Raw genomic sequence first — 18,833 nt, 5'->3', positions numbered from 1 at the left:
GATTGAAAATGAAGTATTTAAGGTTATTATCTAATCAATTATGTGTTTGCATCATTTTTATCGTATATATATGAATTAATACCCATAGACTGAAAATTCACAAAAACGTGGAAAACGGCAAAATATTGCCTAATTCGGTGTTATTTTGTTTAAGTCACATAAAGGAAAAGGGGATGATAAACGTCAAAATTTTGCTAAATTCGATGATTTTTCGTACGAAACAAAAGGCAAGAAAACTTGCTTAAAATGCAATATTATGCGAAATTCTGAGATTTGAAGGCCAAATCACATATCGTGATACTACATGAAATAGTATCGAAATATTGGTAAAAATGAATATATTTCCGTTATATCAAACTACATGAAAAACGTGAAAAAAGTCAATATTTAACCATATATGAGGATTTTAACTTCAAATCATAGAGCGAGGTTTCGTATTATTTAGATCCAAGAAAAGACATATGACAGTGTTGTTACCAATACAAATGATTAAAATACATGTGTTTTCAGAAGTATTAACTAAAATGTTCCTGATTTTCCGTTTATATTACCGATGGAAGATGTACACGAAAATCGCTCTATTCCGGTTGAAACGTCGATATATGCAATAAAAACAGAACTTCTCCCTCTTTTCAATATCTTACTCAGTATTTTAACGAGAAACAAATAGTTGATTGAAAATGAAGTATTTAAGGTTATTATCTAATCAATTATGTGTTTGCATCATTTTTATCGTATATATATGAATTAATACCCATAGACTGTATATTCACAAAAACGTAGAAAACGGCAAAATATTGCCTAATTCGATGATATTTTGTTTAAGTCACATAAAGGAAAAGGGGATGATAAACGTCAAAATATTGCTAAATTCGATAATTTTTCGTACGAAACAAAATGCAAGTAAACTTTCTGAAAATGCAATATTATGCGAAATTCTGAGATTTGAAGACCAAATCACATATCGTGATACTACATGAAATAGCATCGAAATATTGGTAAAAATGAATATATTTACGTAGTAACAAACTACATGAAAAACGTGAAAAAAGTCACTATATAACCATATTTGAGGATTTTAACTTCAAATCATTGAGCGAGGTTTCGTATTATTTAGATCCAAGAAAAGATATATGACAATGTTGTATCCAATACAAATTATAAAAATCAATGTGTTTTTATTAGAATTAACTAAACTGTTTCTGATTTTCCGTTTATATTACCGAGGGAAGATGTACACGTAAAACCGCTCTAATCCGGCTGAAACGTCGATATATGCAATAAAAACCGAACTTCTCCCCTTTTCAATATCTTACTCAGTATTTTAACGAGAAACAAATAGATGATTGAAAATGAAGTATTTAAGGTTATTATCTAATCATTTTTGGGTTTGCAACATTTTTATCGTATATATATGAAATAATACCCATAGACTGAAAATTCACAAAACCGTGGAAAACGGCAAAATATTGCCTAATTCGATGATATTTTGTTTAAGTCACATAAAGGAAAAGGGGATGGTAAACGTCAAAATATTGCTAAATTCGATGATTTTCCGTACGAAACAAAATGCAAGAAAACTTGCTTAAAATGCAATATTATGCGAAATTCTGAGATTTGAAGGCCAAATCACATATCGTGATACTACATGAAATAGAATCGAAATATTGGTAAAAATAAATATATTTACGTAGTATCAAACTACATGAAAAACGTGAAAAAGTCACTATTTAACCATATATGAGGATTTTAACTTCAAATCATAGAGAGAGGTTTCGTATTATTTACACCCAAGAAAAGACATATGACAATGTTGTTTCCAATACAAATGATAAAAATGAATGTGTTTTCATTAGAATTAACTAAAATGTTCCTGATTTTCCGTTTATATTACCGAGGGAAGATGTACACGTAAAACCGCTCTAATCCGGGTGAAACGTCGATATATGCAATAAAAACCGAACTTCTCCCCTTTTCAATATCTTACTCAGTATTTTACGAGAAACAAATAGATGATTGAAAATGAAGTATTTAAGGTTATTATCTAATCAATTATGAGTTTGCATAATTTTTATCGTATATATATGAATTAATACTATAGACTGAAAATTCACAAAAACGTGGAAAAACGGCAAAATATTGCCTAATTCGATGTTATTTTGTTAAATCAAATAAAGGAAAAGGGGATGATAAACGTCAAAATATTGCTAAATTCGATGATTTTTCGTACGAAACAAAAGGCAAGAAAACTTGCTTAAAATGCAATATTATGCGAAATTCTGAGATTTAAAGGCCAAATCACATATCGTGATACTACATGAAATAGAATCGAAATATTGGTAAAAATGAATATATTTACGTAGTATCAAACTACACGAAAAACGTGAAAAAAGTCACTATTTAACCATATTTGAGGATTTTAACTTCAAATCATAGAGCGAAGTTTCGTATTATTTAGATCCAAGAAAAGACATATGACAATGTTGTTTCCAATACAAATTATAAAAATCAATGTGTTTTCATTAGAATTAACTAAAATGTTCCTGATTTTCCGTTTATATTACCGAGGGAAGATGTACACGTAAAACCGCTCTAATCCGGCTGAAACGTCGATATATGCAATAAAAACCGAACTTCTCCCCTTTTCATTATCTTACTCAGTATTTTAACGAGAAACAAATAGATGATTGAAAATGAAGTATTTAAGGTTATTATCTAATCAATTATGTGTTTGCATCATTTTTATCGTATATATATGAATTAATACCCATAGACTGAAAATTCACAAAAACGTGGAAAACGGCAAAATATTGCCTAATTCGGTGTTATTTTGTTTAAGTCACATAAAGGAAAAGGGGATGATAAACGTCAAAATATTGCTAAATTCGATGATTTTTCGTACGAAACAAAAGGCAAGAAAACTTGCTTAAAATGCAATATTATGCGAAATTCTGAGATTTGAAGGCCAAATCACATATCGTGATACTACATGAAATAGTATCGAAATATTGGTAAAAATGAATATATTTCCGTTATATCAAACTACATGAAAAACGTGAAAAAAGTCAATATTTAACCATATATGAGGATTTTAACTTCAAATCATAGAGCGAGGTTTCGTATTATTTAGATCCAAGAAAAGACATATGACAGTGTTGTTACCAATACAAATGATTAAAATACATGTGTTTTCAGAAGTATTAACTAAAATGTTCCTGATTTTCCGTTTATATTACCGATGGAAGATGTACACGAAAATCGCTCTATTCCGGTTGAAACGTCGATATATGCAATAAAAACAGAACTTCTCCCTCTTTTCAATATCTTACCCAGTATTTTAACGAGAAACAAATAGTTGATTGAAAATGAAGTATTTAAGGTTATTATCTAATCAATTATGTGTTTGCATCATTTTTATCGTATATATATGAATTAATACCCATAGACTGTATATTCACAAAAACGTAGAAAACGGCAAAATATTGCCTAATTCGATGATATTTTGTTTAAGTCACATAAAGGAAAAGGGGATGACAAACGTCAAAATATTGCTAAATTCGATAATTTTTCGTACGAAACAAAATGCAAGTAAACTTTCTGAAAATGCAATATTATGCGAAATTCTGAGATTTGAAGGCCAAATCACATATCGTGATACTACATGAAATAGAATCGAAATATTGGTAAAAATGAATATATTTACGTAGTAACAAACTACATGAAAAACGTGAAAAAAGTCACTATATAACCATATTTGAGGATTTTAACTTCAAATCATAGAGCGAGGTTTCGTATTATTTAGATCCAAGAAAAGATATATGACAATGTTGTTTCCAACACAAATTATAAAAATCAATGTGTTTTTATTAGAATTAACTAAAATGTTCCTGATTTTCCGTTTATATTACCGAGGGAAGATGTACACGTAAAACCGCTCTAATCCGGCTGAAACGTCGATATATGCAATAAAAATCGAACTTCTCCCCTTTTCAATATCTTACTCAGTATTTTAACAAGAAACAAATAGATGATTGAAATGAAGTATTTAAGGTTATTATCTAATCATTTATGGGTTTGCAACATTTTTATCGTATATATATGAATTAATACCCATAGACTGAAAATTCACAAAAACGTGGAAAACGGCAAAATATTGCCTAATTCGGTGTTATTTTGTTTAAGTCACATAAAGGAAAAGGGGATGATAAACGTCAAAATATTGCTAAATTCGATGATTTTTCGTACGAAACAAAAGGCAAGAAAACTTGCTTAAAATGCAATATTATGCGAAATTCTGAGATTTGAAGGCCAAATCACATATCGTGATACTACATGAAATAGTATCGAAATATTGGTAAAAATGAATATATTTCCGTTATATCAAACTACATGAAAAACGTGAAAAAAGTCAATATTTAACCATATATGAGGATTTTAACTTCAAATCATAGAGCGAGGTTTCGTATTATTTAGATCCAAGAAAAGACATATGACAGTGTTGTTACCAATACAAATGATTAAAATACATGTGTTTTCAGAAGTATTAACTAAAATGTTCCTGATTTTCCGTTTATATTACCGATGGAAGATGTACACGAAAATCGCTCTATTCCGGTTGAAACGTCGATATATGCAATAAAAACAGAACTTCTCCCTCTTTTCAATATCTTACCCAGTATTTTAACGAGAAACAAATAGTTGATTGAAAATGAAGTATTTAAGGTTATTATCTAATCAATTATGTGTTTGCATCATTTTTATCGTATATATATGAATTAATACCCATAGACTGTATATTCACAAAAACGTAGAAAACGGCAAAATATTGCCTAATTCGATGATATTTTGTTTAAGTCACATAAAGGAAAAGGGGATGACAAACGTCAAAATATTGCTAAATTCGATAATTTTTCGTACGAAACAAAATGCAAGTAAACTTTCTGAAAATGCAATATTATGCGAAATTCTGAGATTTGAAGGCCAAATCACATATCGTGATACTACATGAAATAGAATCGAAATATTGGTAAAAATGAATATATTTACGTAGTAACAAACTACATGAAAAACGTGAAAAAAGTCACTATATAACCATATTTGAGGATTTTAACTTCAAATCATAGAGCGAGGTTTCGTATTATTTAGATCCAAGAAAAGATATATGACAATGTTGTTTCCAACACAAATTATAAAAATCAATGTGTTTTTATTAGAATTAACTAAAATGTTCCTGATTTTCCGTTTATATTACCGAGGGAAGATGTACACGTAAAACCGCTCTAATCCGGCTGAAACGTCGATATATGCAATAAAAATCGAACTTCTCCCCTTTTCAATATCTTACTCAGTATTTTAACAAGAAACAAATAGATGATTGAAATGAAGTATTTAAGGTTATTATCTAATCATTTATGGGTTTGCAACATTTTTATCGTATATATATGAATTAATACCCATAGACTGAAAATTCACAAAAACGTGGAAAACGGCAAAATATTGCCTAATTCGATGATATTTTGTTTAAGTCACATAAAGGAAAAGGGGATGATAAACGTCAAAATATTGCTAAATTCGATGATTTTTCGTACGAAACAAAAGGCAAGAAAACTTGCTTAAAATGCAATATTATGCGAAATTCTGAGATTTGAAGGCCAAATCACATATCGTGATACTACATGAAATAGTATCGAAATATTGGTAAAAATGAATATATTTACGTTATATCAAACTACATGAAAAACGTGAAAAAAGTCAATATTTAACCATATATGAGGATTTTAACTTCAAATCATAGAGCGAGGTTTCGTATTATTTAGATCGAAGAAAAGACATATGACAGTGTTGTTACCAATACAAATGATAAAAATACATGTGTTTTCATTAGTATTAACTAAAATGTTCCTGATTTTCCGTTTATATTACCGATGGAAGATGTACACGAAAATCGCTCTATTCCGGCTGAAACGTCGATATATGCAATAAAAACAGAACTTCTCCCTCTTTTCAATATCTTACTCAGTATTTTAACGAGAAACAAATAGTTGATTGAAAATGAAGTATTTAAGGTTATTATCTAATCAATTATGTGTTTGCATCATTTTTACCGTATATATATGAATTAATACCCATAGACTGTATATTCACAAAAACGTAGAAAACGGCAAAATATTGCCTAATTCGATGATATTTTTTTTAAGTCACATAAAGGAAAAGGGGATGATAAACTTCAAAATATTGCTAAATTCGATGATTTTTCGTACGAAACAAAATGCAAGTAAACTTGCTGAAAATGCAATATTATGCGAAATTCTGAGATTTGAAGACCAAATCACATATCGTGATACTACATGAAATAGCATCGAAATATTGGTAAAAATGAATATATTTACGTAGTAACAAACTACATGAAAAACGTGAAAAAAGTCACTATATAACCATATTTGAGGATTTTAACTTCAAATCATTGAGCGAGGTTTCGTATTATTTAGATCCAAGAAAAGATATATGACAATGTTGTATCCAATACAAATTATAAAAATCAATGTGTTTTTATTAGAATTAACTAAACTGTTTCTGATTTTCCGTTTATATTACCGAGGGAAGATGTACACGTAAAACCGCTCTAATCCGGCTGAAACGTCGATATATGCAATAAAAACCGAACTTCTCCCCTTTTCAATATCTTACTCAGTATTTTAACGAGAAACAAATAGATGATTGAAAATGAAGTATTTAAGGTTATTATCTAATCATTTTTGGGTTTGCAACATTTTTATCGTATATATATGAAATAATACCCATAGACTGAAAATTCACAAAACCGTGGAAAACGGCAAAATATTGCCTAATTCGATGATATTTTGTTTAAGTCACATAAAGGAAAAGGGGATGGTAAACGTCAAAATATTGCTAAATTCGATGATTTTCCGTACGAAACAAAATGCAAGAAAACTTGCTTAAAATGCAATATTATGCGAAATTCTGAGATTTGAAGGCCAAATCACATATCGTGATACTACATGAAATAGAATCGAAATATTGGTAAAAATAAATATATTTACGTAGTATCAAACTACATGAAAAACGTGAAAAAGTCACTATTTAACCATATTTGAGGATTTTAACTTCAAATCATAGAGAGAGGTTTCGTATTATTTACACCCAAGAAAAGACATATGACAATGTTGTTTCCAATACAAATGATAAAAATGAATGTGTTTTCATTAGAATTAACTAAAATGTTCCTGATTTTCCGTTTATATTACCGAGGGAAGATGTACACGTAAAACCGCTCTAATCCGGGTGAAACGTCGATATATGCAATAAAAACCGAACTTCTCCCCTTTTCAATATCTTACTCAGTATTTTACGAGAAACAAATAGATGATTGAAAATGAAGTATTTAAGGTTATTATCTAATCAATTATGAGTTTGCATAATTTTTATCGTATATATATGAATTAATACTATAGACTGAAAATTCACAAAAACGTGGAAAAACGGCAAAATATTGCCTAATTCGATGTTATTTTGTTAAATCAAATAAAGGAAAAGGGGATGATAAACGTCAAAATATTGCTAAATTCGATGATTTTTCGTACGAAACAAAAGGCAAGAAAACTTGCTTAAAATGCAATATTATGCGAAATTCTGAGATTTAAAGGCCAAATCACATATCGTGATACTACATGAAATAGAATCGAAATATTGGTAAAAATGAATATATTTACGTAGTATCAAACTACACGAAAAACGTGAAAAAAAGTCACTATTTAACCATATTTGAGGATTTTAACTTCAAATCATAGAGCGAAGTTTCGTATTATTTAGATCCAAGAAAAGACATATGACAGTGTTGTTACCAATACAAATGATAAAAATACATGTGTTTTCATTAGTATTAACTAAAATGTTCCTGATTTTCCGTTTATATTACCGATGGAAGATGTACACGAAAATCGCTCTATTCCGGCTGAAACGTCGATATATGCAATAAAAACAGAACTTCTCCCTCTTTTCAATATCTTACTCAGTATTTTAACGAGAAACAAATAGTTGATTGAAAATGAAGTATTTAAGGTTATTATCTAATCAATTATGTGTTTGCATCATTTTTACCGTATATATATGAATTAATACCCATAGACTGTATATTCACAAAAACGTAGAAAACGGCAAAATATTGCCTAATTCGATGATATTTTTTTTAAGTCACATAAAGGAAAAGGGGATGATAAACTTCAAAATATTGCTAAATTCGATGATTTTTCGTACGAAACAAAATGCAAGTAAACTTGCTGAAAATGCAATATTATGCGAAATTCTGAGATTTGAAGACCAAATCACATATCGTGATACTACATGAAATAGCATCGAAATATTGGTAAAAATGAATATATTTACGTAGTAACAAACTACATGAAAAACGTGAAAAAAGTCACTATATAACCATATTTGAGGATTTTAACTTCAAATCATTGAGCGAGGTTTCGTATTATTTAGATCCAAGAAAAGATATATGACAATGTTGTATCCAATACAAATTATAAAAATCAATGTGTTTTTATTAGAATTAACTAAACTGTTTCTGATTTTCCGTTTATATTACCGAGGGAAGATGTACACGTAAAACCGCTCTAATCCGGCTGAAACGTCGATATATGCAATAAAAACCGAACTTCTCCCCTTTTCAATATCTTACTCAGTATTTTAACGAGAAACAAATAGATGATTGAAAATGAAGTATTTAAGGTTATTATCTAATCATTTTTGGGTTTGCAACATTTTTATCGTATATATATGAAATAATACCCATAGACTGAAAATTCACAAAACCGTGGAAAACGGCAAAATATTGCCTAATTCGATGATATTTTGTTTAAGTCACATAAAGGAAAAGGGGATGGTAAACGTCAAAATATTGCTAAATTCGATGATTTTCCGTACGAAACAAAATGCAAGAAAACTTGCTTAAAATGCAATATTATGCGAAATTCTGAGATTTGAAGGCCAAATCACATATCGTGATACTACATGAAATAGAATCGAAATATTGGTAAAAATAAATATATTTACGTAGTATCAAACTACATGAAAAACGTGAAAAAGTCACTATTTAACCATATTTGAGGATTTTAACTTCAAATCATAGAGAGAGGTTTCGTATTATTTACACCCAAGAAAAGACATATGACAATGTTGTTTCCAATACAAATGATAAAAATGAATGTGTTTTCATTAGAATTAACTAAAATGTTCCTGATTTTCCGTTTATATTACCGAGGGAAGATGTACACGTAAAACCGCTCTAATCCGGGTGAAACGTCGATATATGCAATAAAAACCGAACTTCTCCCCTTTTCAATATCTTACTCAGTATTTTACGAGAAACAAATAGATGATTGAAAATGAAGTATTTAAGGTTATTATCTAATCAATTATGAGTTTGCATAATTTTTATCGTATATATATGAATTAATACTATAGACTGAAAATTCACAAAAACGTGGAAAAACGGCAAAATATTGCCTAATTCGATGTTATTTTGTTAAATCAAATAAAGGAAAAGGGGATGATAAACGTCAAAATATTGCTAAATTCGATGATTTTTCGTACGAAACAAAAGGCAAGAAAACTTGCTTAAAATGCAATATTATGCGAAATTCTGAGATTTAAAGGCCAAATCACATATCGTGATACTACATGAAATAGAATCGAAATATTGGTAAAAATGAATATATTTACGTAGTATCAAACTACACGAAAAACGTGAAAAAAGTCACTATTTAACCATATTTGAGGATTTTAACTTCAAATCATAGAGCGAAGTTTCGTATTATTTAGATCCAAGAAAAGACATATGACAATGTTGTTTCCAATACAAATTATAAAAATCAATGTGTTTTCATTAGAATTAACTAAAATGTTCCTGATTTTCCGTTTATATTACCGAGGGAAGATGTACACGTAAAACCGCTCTAATCCGGCTGAAACGTCGATATATGCAATAAAAACCGAACTTCTCCCCATTTCATTATCTTACTCAGTATTTTAACGAGAAACAAATAGATGATTGAAAATGAAGTATTTAAGGTTATTATCTAATCAATTATGTGTTTGCATCATTTTTATCGTATATATATGAATTAATACCCATAGACTGAAAATTCACAAAAACGTGGAAAACGGCAAAATATTGCCTAATTCGGTGTTATTTTGTTTAAGTCACATAAAGGAAAAGGGGATGATAAACGTCAAAATATTGCTAAATTCGATGATTTTTCGTACGAAACAAAAGGCAAGAAAACTTGCTTAAAATGCAATATTATGCGAAATTCTGAGATTTGAAGGCCAAATCACATATCGTGATACTACATGAAATAGTATCGAAATATTGGTAAAAATGAATATATTTCCGTTATATCAAACTACATGAAAAACGTGAAAAAAGTCAATATTTAACCATATATGAGGATTTTACCTTCAAATCATAGAGCGAGGTTTCGTATTATTTAGATCCAAGAAAAGACATATGACAGTGTTGTTACCAATACAAATGATTAAAATACATGTGTTTTCAGAAGTATTAACTAAAATGTTCCTGATTTTCCGTTTATATTACCGATGGAAGATGTACACGAAAATCGCTCTATTCCGGTTGAAACGTCGATATATGCAATAAAAACAGAACTTCTCCCTCTTTTCAATATCTTACTCAGTATTTTAACGAGAAACAAATAGTTGATTGAAAATGAAGTATTTAAGGTTATTATCTAATCAATTATGTGTTTGCATCATTTTTATCGTATATATATGAATTAATACCCATAGACTGTATATTCACAAAAACGTAGAAAACGGCAAAATATTGCCTAATTCGATGATATTTTGTTTAAGTCACATAAAGGAAAAGGGGATGATAAACGTCAAAATATTGCTAAATTCGATAATTTTTCGTACGAAACAAAATGCAAGTAAACTTTCTGAAAATGCAATATTATGCGAAATTCTGAGATTTGAAGGCCAAATCACATATCGTGATACTACATGAAATAGAATCGAAATATTGGTAAAAATGAATATATTTACGTAGTAACAAACTACATGAAAAACGTGAAAAAAGTCACTATATAACCATATTTGAGGATTTTAACTTCAAATCATAGAGCGAGGTTTCGTATTATTTAGATCCAAGAAAAGATATATGACAATGTTGTTTCCAACACAAATTATAAAAATCAATGTGTTTTTATTAGAATTAACTAAAATGTTCCTGATTTTCCGTTTATATTACCGAGGGAAGATGTACACGTAAAACCGCTCTAATCCGGCTGAAACGTCGATATATGCAATAAAAATCGAACTTCTCCCCTTTTCAATATCTTACTCAGTATTTTAACGAGAAACAAATAGATGATTGAAATGAAGTATTTAAGGTTATTATCTAATCATTTATGGGTTTGCAACATTTTTATCGTATATATATGAATTAATACCCATAGACTGAAAATTCACAAAAACGTGGAAAACGGAAAAATATTGCCTAATTCGATGATATTTTGTTTAAGTCACATAAAGGAAAAGGGGATGATAAACGTCAAAATATTGCTAAATTCGATGATTTTTCGTACGAAACAAAAGGCAAGAAAACTTGCTTAAAATGCAATATTATGCGAAATTCTGAGATTTGAAGGCCAAATCACATATCGTGATACTACATGAAATAGTATCGAAATATTGGTAAAAATGAATATATTTACGTTATATCAAACTACATGAAAAACGTGAAAAAAGTCAATATTTAACCATATATGAGGATTTTAACTTCAAATCATAGAGCGAGGTTTCGTATTATTCAGATTCAAGAAAAGACATATGACAGTGTTGTTACCAATACAAATGATAAAAATACATGTGTTTTCATTAGTATTAACTAAAATGTTCCTGATTATCCGTTTATATTACCGATAGAATATGTACACGAAAATCGCTCTATTCCGGCTGAAACGTCGATATATGCAATAAAAACAGAACTTCTCCCTCTTTTCAATATCTTACTCAGTATTTTACCGAGAAACAAATAGTTGATTGAAAATGAAGTATTTAAGGTTATTATCTAATCAATTATGTGTTTGCATCATTTTTACCGTATATATATGAATTAATACCCATAGACTGTATATTCACAAAAACGTAGAAAACGGCAAAATATTGCCTAATTCGATGATATTTTGTTTAAGTCACATAAAGGAAAAGGGGATGATAAACTTCAAAATATTGCTAAATTCGATGATTTTTCGTACGAAACAAAAGGCAAGAAAACTTGCTTAAAATGCAATATTATGCGAAATTCTGAGATTTGAAGGCCAAATCACATATCGTGATACTACATGAAATAGAATCGAAATATTGGTAAAAATGAATATATTTACGCAGTATCAACCTACACGAAAAACGTGAAAAAAGTCACTATTTAACCATATTTGAGGATTTTAACTTCAAATCATAAAGCGAAGTTTCGTATTATTTAGATCCAAGAAAAGACATATGACAATGTTGTTTCCAATACAAATTATAAAAATCAATGTGTTTTCATTAGAATTAACTAAAATGTTCCTGATTTTCCGTTTATATTACCGAGGGAAGATGTACACGTAAAACCGCTCTAATCCGGCTGAAACGTCGATATATGCAATAAAAACCGAACTTCTCCCCTTTTCATTATCTTACTCAGTATTTTAACGAGAAACAAATAGATGATTGAAAATGAAGTATTTAAGGTTATTATCTAATCAATTATGTGTTTGCATCATTTTTATCGTATATATATGAATTAATACCCATAGACTGAAAATTCACAAAAACGTGGAAAACGGCAAAATATTGCCTAATTCACTGTTATTTTGTTTAAGTCACATAAAGGAAAAGGGGATGATAAACGTCAAAATATTGCAAAATTCGATGATTTTTCGTACGAAACAAAAGGCAAGAAAACTTGCTTAAAATGCAATATTATGCGAAATTCTGAGATTTGAAGGCCAAATCACATATCGTGATACTACATGAAATAGTATCGAAATATTGGTAAAAATGAATATTTAACGTTATATCAAACTACATGAAAAACGTGAAAAAAGTCAATATTTAACCATATATGAGGATTTTAACTTCAAATCATAGAGCGAGGTTTCGTATTATTTAGATCCAAGAAAAGACATATGACAGTGTTGTTACCAATACAAATGATAAAAATACATGTGTTTTCAGTAGTATTACCTAAAATGTTCCTGATTTTCCGTTTATATTACCGATGGAAGATGTACACGAAAATCGCTCTATTCCGGCTGAAACGTCGATATATGCAATAAAAGCAGAACTTCTCCCTCTTTTCAATATCTTACTCAGTATTTTAACGAGAAACAAATAGTTGATTGAAAATGAAGTATTTAAGGTTATTTTCTAATCAATTATGTGTTTGCATCATTTTTATCATATATATATGAATTAATACCCATAGACTGTATATTCACAAAAACGTAGAAAACGGCAAAACATTGCCTAATTCGATGATATTTTGTTTAAGTCACATAAAGGAAAAGGGGATGATAAACGTCAAAATATTGCTAAATTTGATGATTTTTCGTACGAAACAAAATGCAAGTAAACTTGCTGAAAATGCAATATTATGCGAAATTCTGAGATTTGAAGGCCAAATCACATATCGTGATACTACATGAAATAGAATCGAAATATTGGAAAAAATGAATATATTTACGTAGTAACAAACTACATGAAAAACGTGAAAAAAGTCACTATATAACCATATTTGAGGATTTTAACTTCAAATCATAGAGCGAAGTTTCGTATTATTTAGATCCAAGAAAAGACATATGACAATGTTGTTTCCAATACAAATTATAAAAATCAATGTGTTTTCATTAGAATTAACTAAAATGTTCCTGATTTTCCGTTTATATTACCGAGGGAAGATGTACACGTAAAACCGCTCTAATCCGGCTGAAATGTCGATATATGCAATAAAAACCGAACTTCTCCCCTTTTCATTATCTTACTCAGTATTTTAACGAGAAACAAATAGATGATTGAAAATGAAGTATTTAAGGTTATTATCTAATCAATTATGTGTTTGCATCATTTTTATCGTATATATATGAATTAATACCCATAGACTGAAAATTCACAAAAACGTGGAAAACGGCAAAATATTGCCTAATTCACTGTTATTTTGTTTAAGTCACATAAAGGAAAAGGGGATGATAAACGTCAAAATATTGCTAAATTCGATGATTTTTCGTACGAAACAAAAGGCAAGAAAACTTGCTTAAAATGCAATATTATGCGAAATTCTGAGATTTGAAGGCCAAATCACATATCGTGATACTACATGAAATAGTATCGAAATATTGGTAAAAATGAATATATTTACGTTATATCAAACTACATGAAAAACGTGAAAAAAGTCAATATTTAACCATATATGAGGATTTTAACTTCAAATCATAGAGCGAGGTTTCGTATTATTTAGATCCAAGAAAAGACATATGACAGTGTTGTTACCAATACAAATGATTAAAATACATGTGTTTTCAGAAGTATTAACTAAAATGTTCCTGATTTTCCGTTTATATTACCGATGGAAGATGTACACGAAAATCGCTCTATTCCGGTTGAAACGTCGATATATGCAATAAAAACAGAACTTCTCCCTCTTTTCAATATCTTACTCAGTATTTTAACGAGAAACAAATAGTTGATTGAAAATGAAGTATTTAAGGTTATTTTCTAATCAATTATGTGTTTGCATCATTTTTATCGTATATATATGAATTAATACCCATAGACTGTATATTCACAAAAACGTAGAAAACGGCAAAACATTGCCTAATTCGATGATATTTTGTTTAAGTCACATAAAGGAAAAGGGGATGATAAACGTCAAAATATTGCTAAATTTGATGATTTTTCGTACAAACAAAATGCAAGTAAACTTGCTGAAAATGCAATATTATGCGAAATTCTGAGATTTGAAGGCCAAATCACATATCGTGATACTACATGAAATAGAATCGAAATATTGGAAAAAATGAATATATTTACGTAGTAACAAACTACATGAAAAACGTGAAAAAAGTCACTATATAACCATATTTGAGGATTTTAACTTCAAATCATAGAGCGAAGTTTCGTATTATTTAGATCCAAGAAAAGTCATATGACAATGTTGTTTCCAATACAAATTATAAAAATCAATGTGTTTTCATTAGAATTAACTAAAATGTTCCTGATTTTCCGTTTATATTACCGAGGGAAGATGTACACGTAAAACCGCTCTAATCCGGCTGAAACGTCGATATATGCAATAAAAACCGAACTTCTCCCCTTTTCATTATCTTACTCAGTATTTTAACGAGAAACAAATAGATGATTGAAAATGAAGTATTTAAGGTTATTATCTAATCAATTATGTGTTTGCATCATTTTTATCGTATATATATGAATTAATACCCATAGACTGAAAATTCACAAAAACGTGGAAAACGGCAAAATATTGCCTAATTCACTGTTATTTTGTTTAAGTCACATAAAGGAAAAGGGGATGATAAACGTCAAAATATTGCTAAATTCGATGATTTTTCGTACGAAACAAAAGGCAAGAAAACTTGCTTAAAATGTAATATTATGCGAAATTCTGAGATTTGAAGGCCAAATCACATATCGTGATACTACATGAAATAGTATCGAAATATTGGTAAAAATGAATATATTTACGTTATATCAAACTACATGAAAAACGTGAAAAAAGTCAATATTTAACCATATATGAGGATTTTAACTTCAAATCATAGAGCGAGGTTTCGTATTATTTAGATCCAAGAAAAGACATATGACAGTGTTGTTACCAATACAAATGATTAAAATACATGTGTTTTCAGAAGTATTAACTAAAATGTTCCTGATTTTCCGTTTATATTACCGATGGAAGATGTACACGAAAATCGCTCTATTCCGGTTGAAACGTCGATATATGCAATAAAAACAGAACTTCTCCCTCTTTTCAATATCTTACTCAGTATTTTAACGAGAAACAAATAGTTGATTGAAAATGAAGTATTTAAGGTTATTATCTAATCAATTATGTGTTTGCATCATTTTTATCGTATATATATGAATTAATACCCATAGACTGTATATTCACAAAAACGTAGAAAACGGCAAAACATTGCCTAATTCGATGATATTTTGTTTAAGTCACATAAAGGAAAAGGGGATGATAAACGTCAAAATATTGCTAAATTTGATGATTTTTCGTACAAACAAAATGCAAGTAAACTTGCTGAAAATGCAATATTATGCGAAATTCTGAGATTTGAAGGCCAAATCACATATCGTGATACTACATGAAATAGAATCGAAATATTGGAAAAAATGAATATATTTACGTAGTAACAAACTACATGAAAAACGTGAAAAAAGTCACTATATAACCATATTTGAGGATTTTAACTTCAAATCATAGAGCGAAGTTTCGTATTATTTAGATCCAAGAAAAGACATATGACAATGTTGTTTCCAATACAAATTATAAAAATCAATGTGTTTTCATTAGAATTAACTAAAATGTTCCTGATTTTCGGTTTATATTACCGAGGGAAGATGTACACGTAAAACCGCTCTAATCCGGCTGAAACGTCGATATATGCAATAAAAACCGAACTTCTCCCATTTTCATTATCTTACTCAGTATTTTAACGAGAAACAAATAGATGATTGAAAATGAAGTATTTAAGGTTATTATCTAATCAATTATGTGTTTGCATCATTTTTATCGTATATATATGAATTAATACCAATAGACTGAAAATTCACAAAAACGTGGAAAACGGCAAAATATTGCCTAATTCACTGTTATTTTGTTTAAGTCACATAAAGGAAAAGGGGATGATAAACGTCAAAATATTGCTAAATTCGATGATTTTTCGTACGAAACAAAAGGCAAGAAAACTTGCTTAAAATGCAATATTATGCGAAATTCTGAGATTTGAAGGCCAAATCACATATCGTGATACTACATGAAATAGTATCGAAATATTGGTAAAAATGAATATTTTACGTTATATCAAAATACATGAAAAACGTGAAAAAGTCAATATTTAACCATATATGAGGATTTTAACTTCAAATCATAGAGCGAGGTTTCGTATTATTTAGATCCAAGAAAAGACATATGACAGTGTTGTTACCAATACAAATGATAAAAATACATGTGTTTTCAGTAGTATTACCTAAAATGTTCCTGATTTTCCGTGTATATTACCGATGGAAGATGTACACGAAAATCGCTCTATTCCGGCTGAAACGTCGATATATGCAATAAAAACAGAACTTCTCCCTCTTTTCAATATCTTACTCAGTATTTTAACGAGAAACAAATAGTTGATTGAAAATGAAGTATTTAAGGTTATTTTCTAATCAATTATGTGTTTGCATCATTTTTATCGTATATATATGAATTAATACCCATAGACTGTATATTCACAAAAACGTAGAAAACGGCAAAACATTGCCTAATTCGATGATATTTTGTTTAAGTCACATAAAGGAAAAGGGGATGATAAACGTCAAAATATTGCTAAATTCGATGATTTGTCGTACGAAACAAAATGCAAGTAAACTTGCTGAAAATGCAATATTATGCTAAATTCTGAGATTTGAAGGCCAAATCACATCGTGATACTACATGAAATAGAATCGAAATATTGGAAAAAATGAATATAATTTACGTAGTAACAAACTACATGAAAAACGTGAAAAAAGTCACTATATAACCATATTTGAGGATTTTAACTTCAAATCATAGAGCGAGGTTTCGTATTATTTAGATCCAAGAAAAGATATATGACAATGTTGTTTCCAATACAAATTATAAAAATCAATGTGTTTTTATTAGAATTAACTAAAATGTTCCTGATTTTCCGTTTATATTACCGAGGGAAGATGTACACGTAAAACCGCTCTAATCCGGCTGAAACGTCGATATATGCAATAAAAACCGAACTTCTCCCCTTTTCAATATATTACTCAGTATTTTAACGAGAAACAAATAGATGATTGAAAATGAAGTATTTAAGGTTATTATCTAATCATTTATGGGTTTGCAACATTTTTATCGTATATATATGAATTAATACCCATAGACTGAAAATTCACAAAAACGTGGAAAACGGCAAAATATTGCCTAATTCGATGATATTTTGTTTAAGTCACATAAAGGAAAAGGGGATGGTAAACGTCAAAATATTGCTAAATTCGATGATTTGTCGTACGAAACAAAATGCAAGTAAACTTGCTTAAAATGCAATATTATGCGAAATTCTGAGATTTGAAGGCCAAATCACATATCGTGATACTACATGAAATAGAATCGAAATATTGGTAAAAATAAATATATTTACGTAGTATCAAGCTACATGAAAAACGTGAAAAAAGTCACTATTTAACCATATTTGAGGATTTTAACTTCAAATCATAGAGAGAGGTTTCGTATTATTTAGATCCAAGAAAAGACATATGACAATGTTGTTTCCAATACAAATGATAAAAATGAATGTGTTTTCATTAGAATTAACTAAAATGTTCCTGATTTTCCGTTTATATTACCGAGGGAAGATGTACACGTAAAACCGCTCTAATCCGGGTGAAACGTCGATATATGCAATAAAAACCGAACTTCTCCCCTTTTCAATATCTTACTCAGTATTTTACGAGAAACAAATAGATGATTGAAAATGAAGTATTTAAGGTTATTATCTAAT

Source organism: Procambarus clarkii, chromosome 73 (assembly GCF_040958095.1).
Source record: "Procambarus clarkii isolate CNS0578487 chromosome 73, FALCON_Pclarkii_2.0, whole genome shotgun sequence".
NCBI lineage: Eukaryota > Metazoa > Arthropoda > Malacostraca > Decapoda > Cambaridae > Procambarus > Procambarus clarkii.
The sequence above is the reverse complement of the archived record's forward strand: the minus strand, read 5'-3'. Positions refer to the sequence as shown.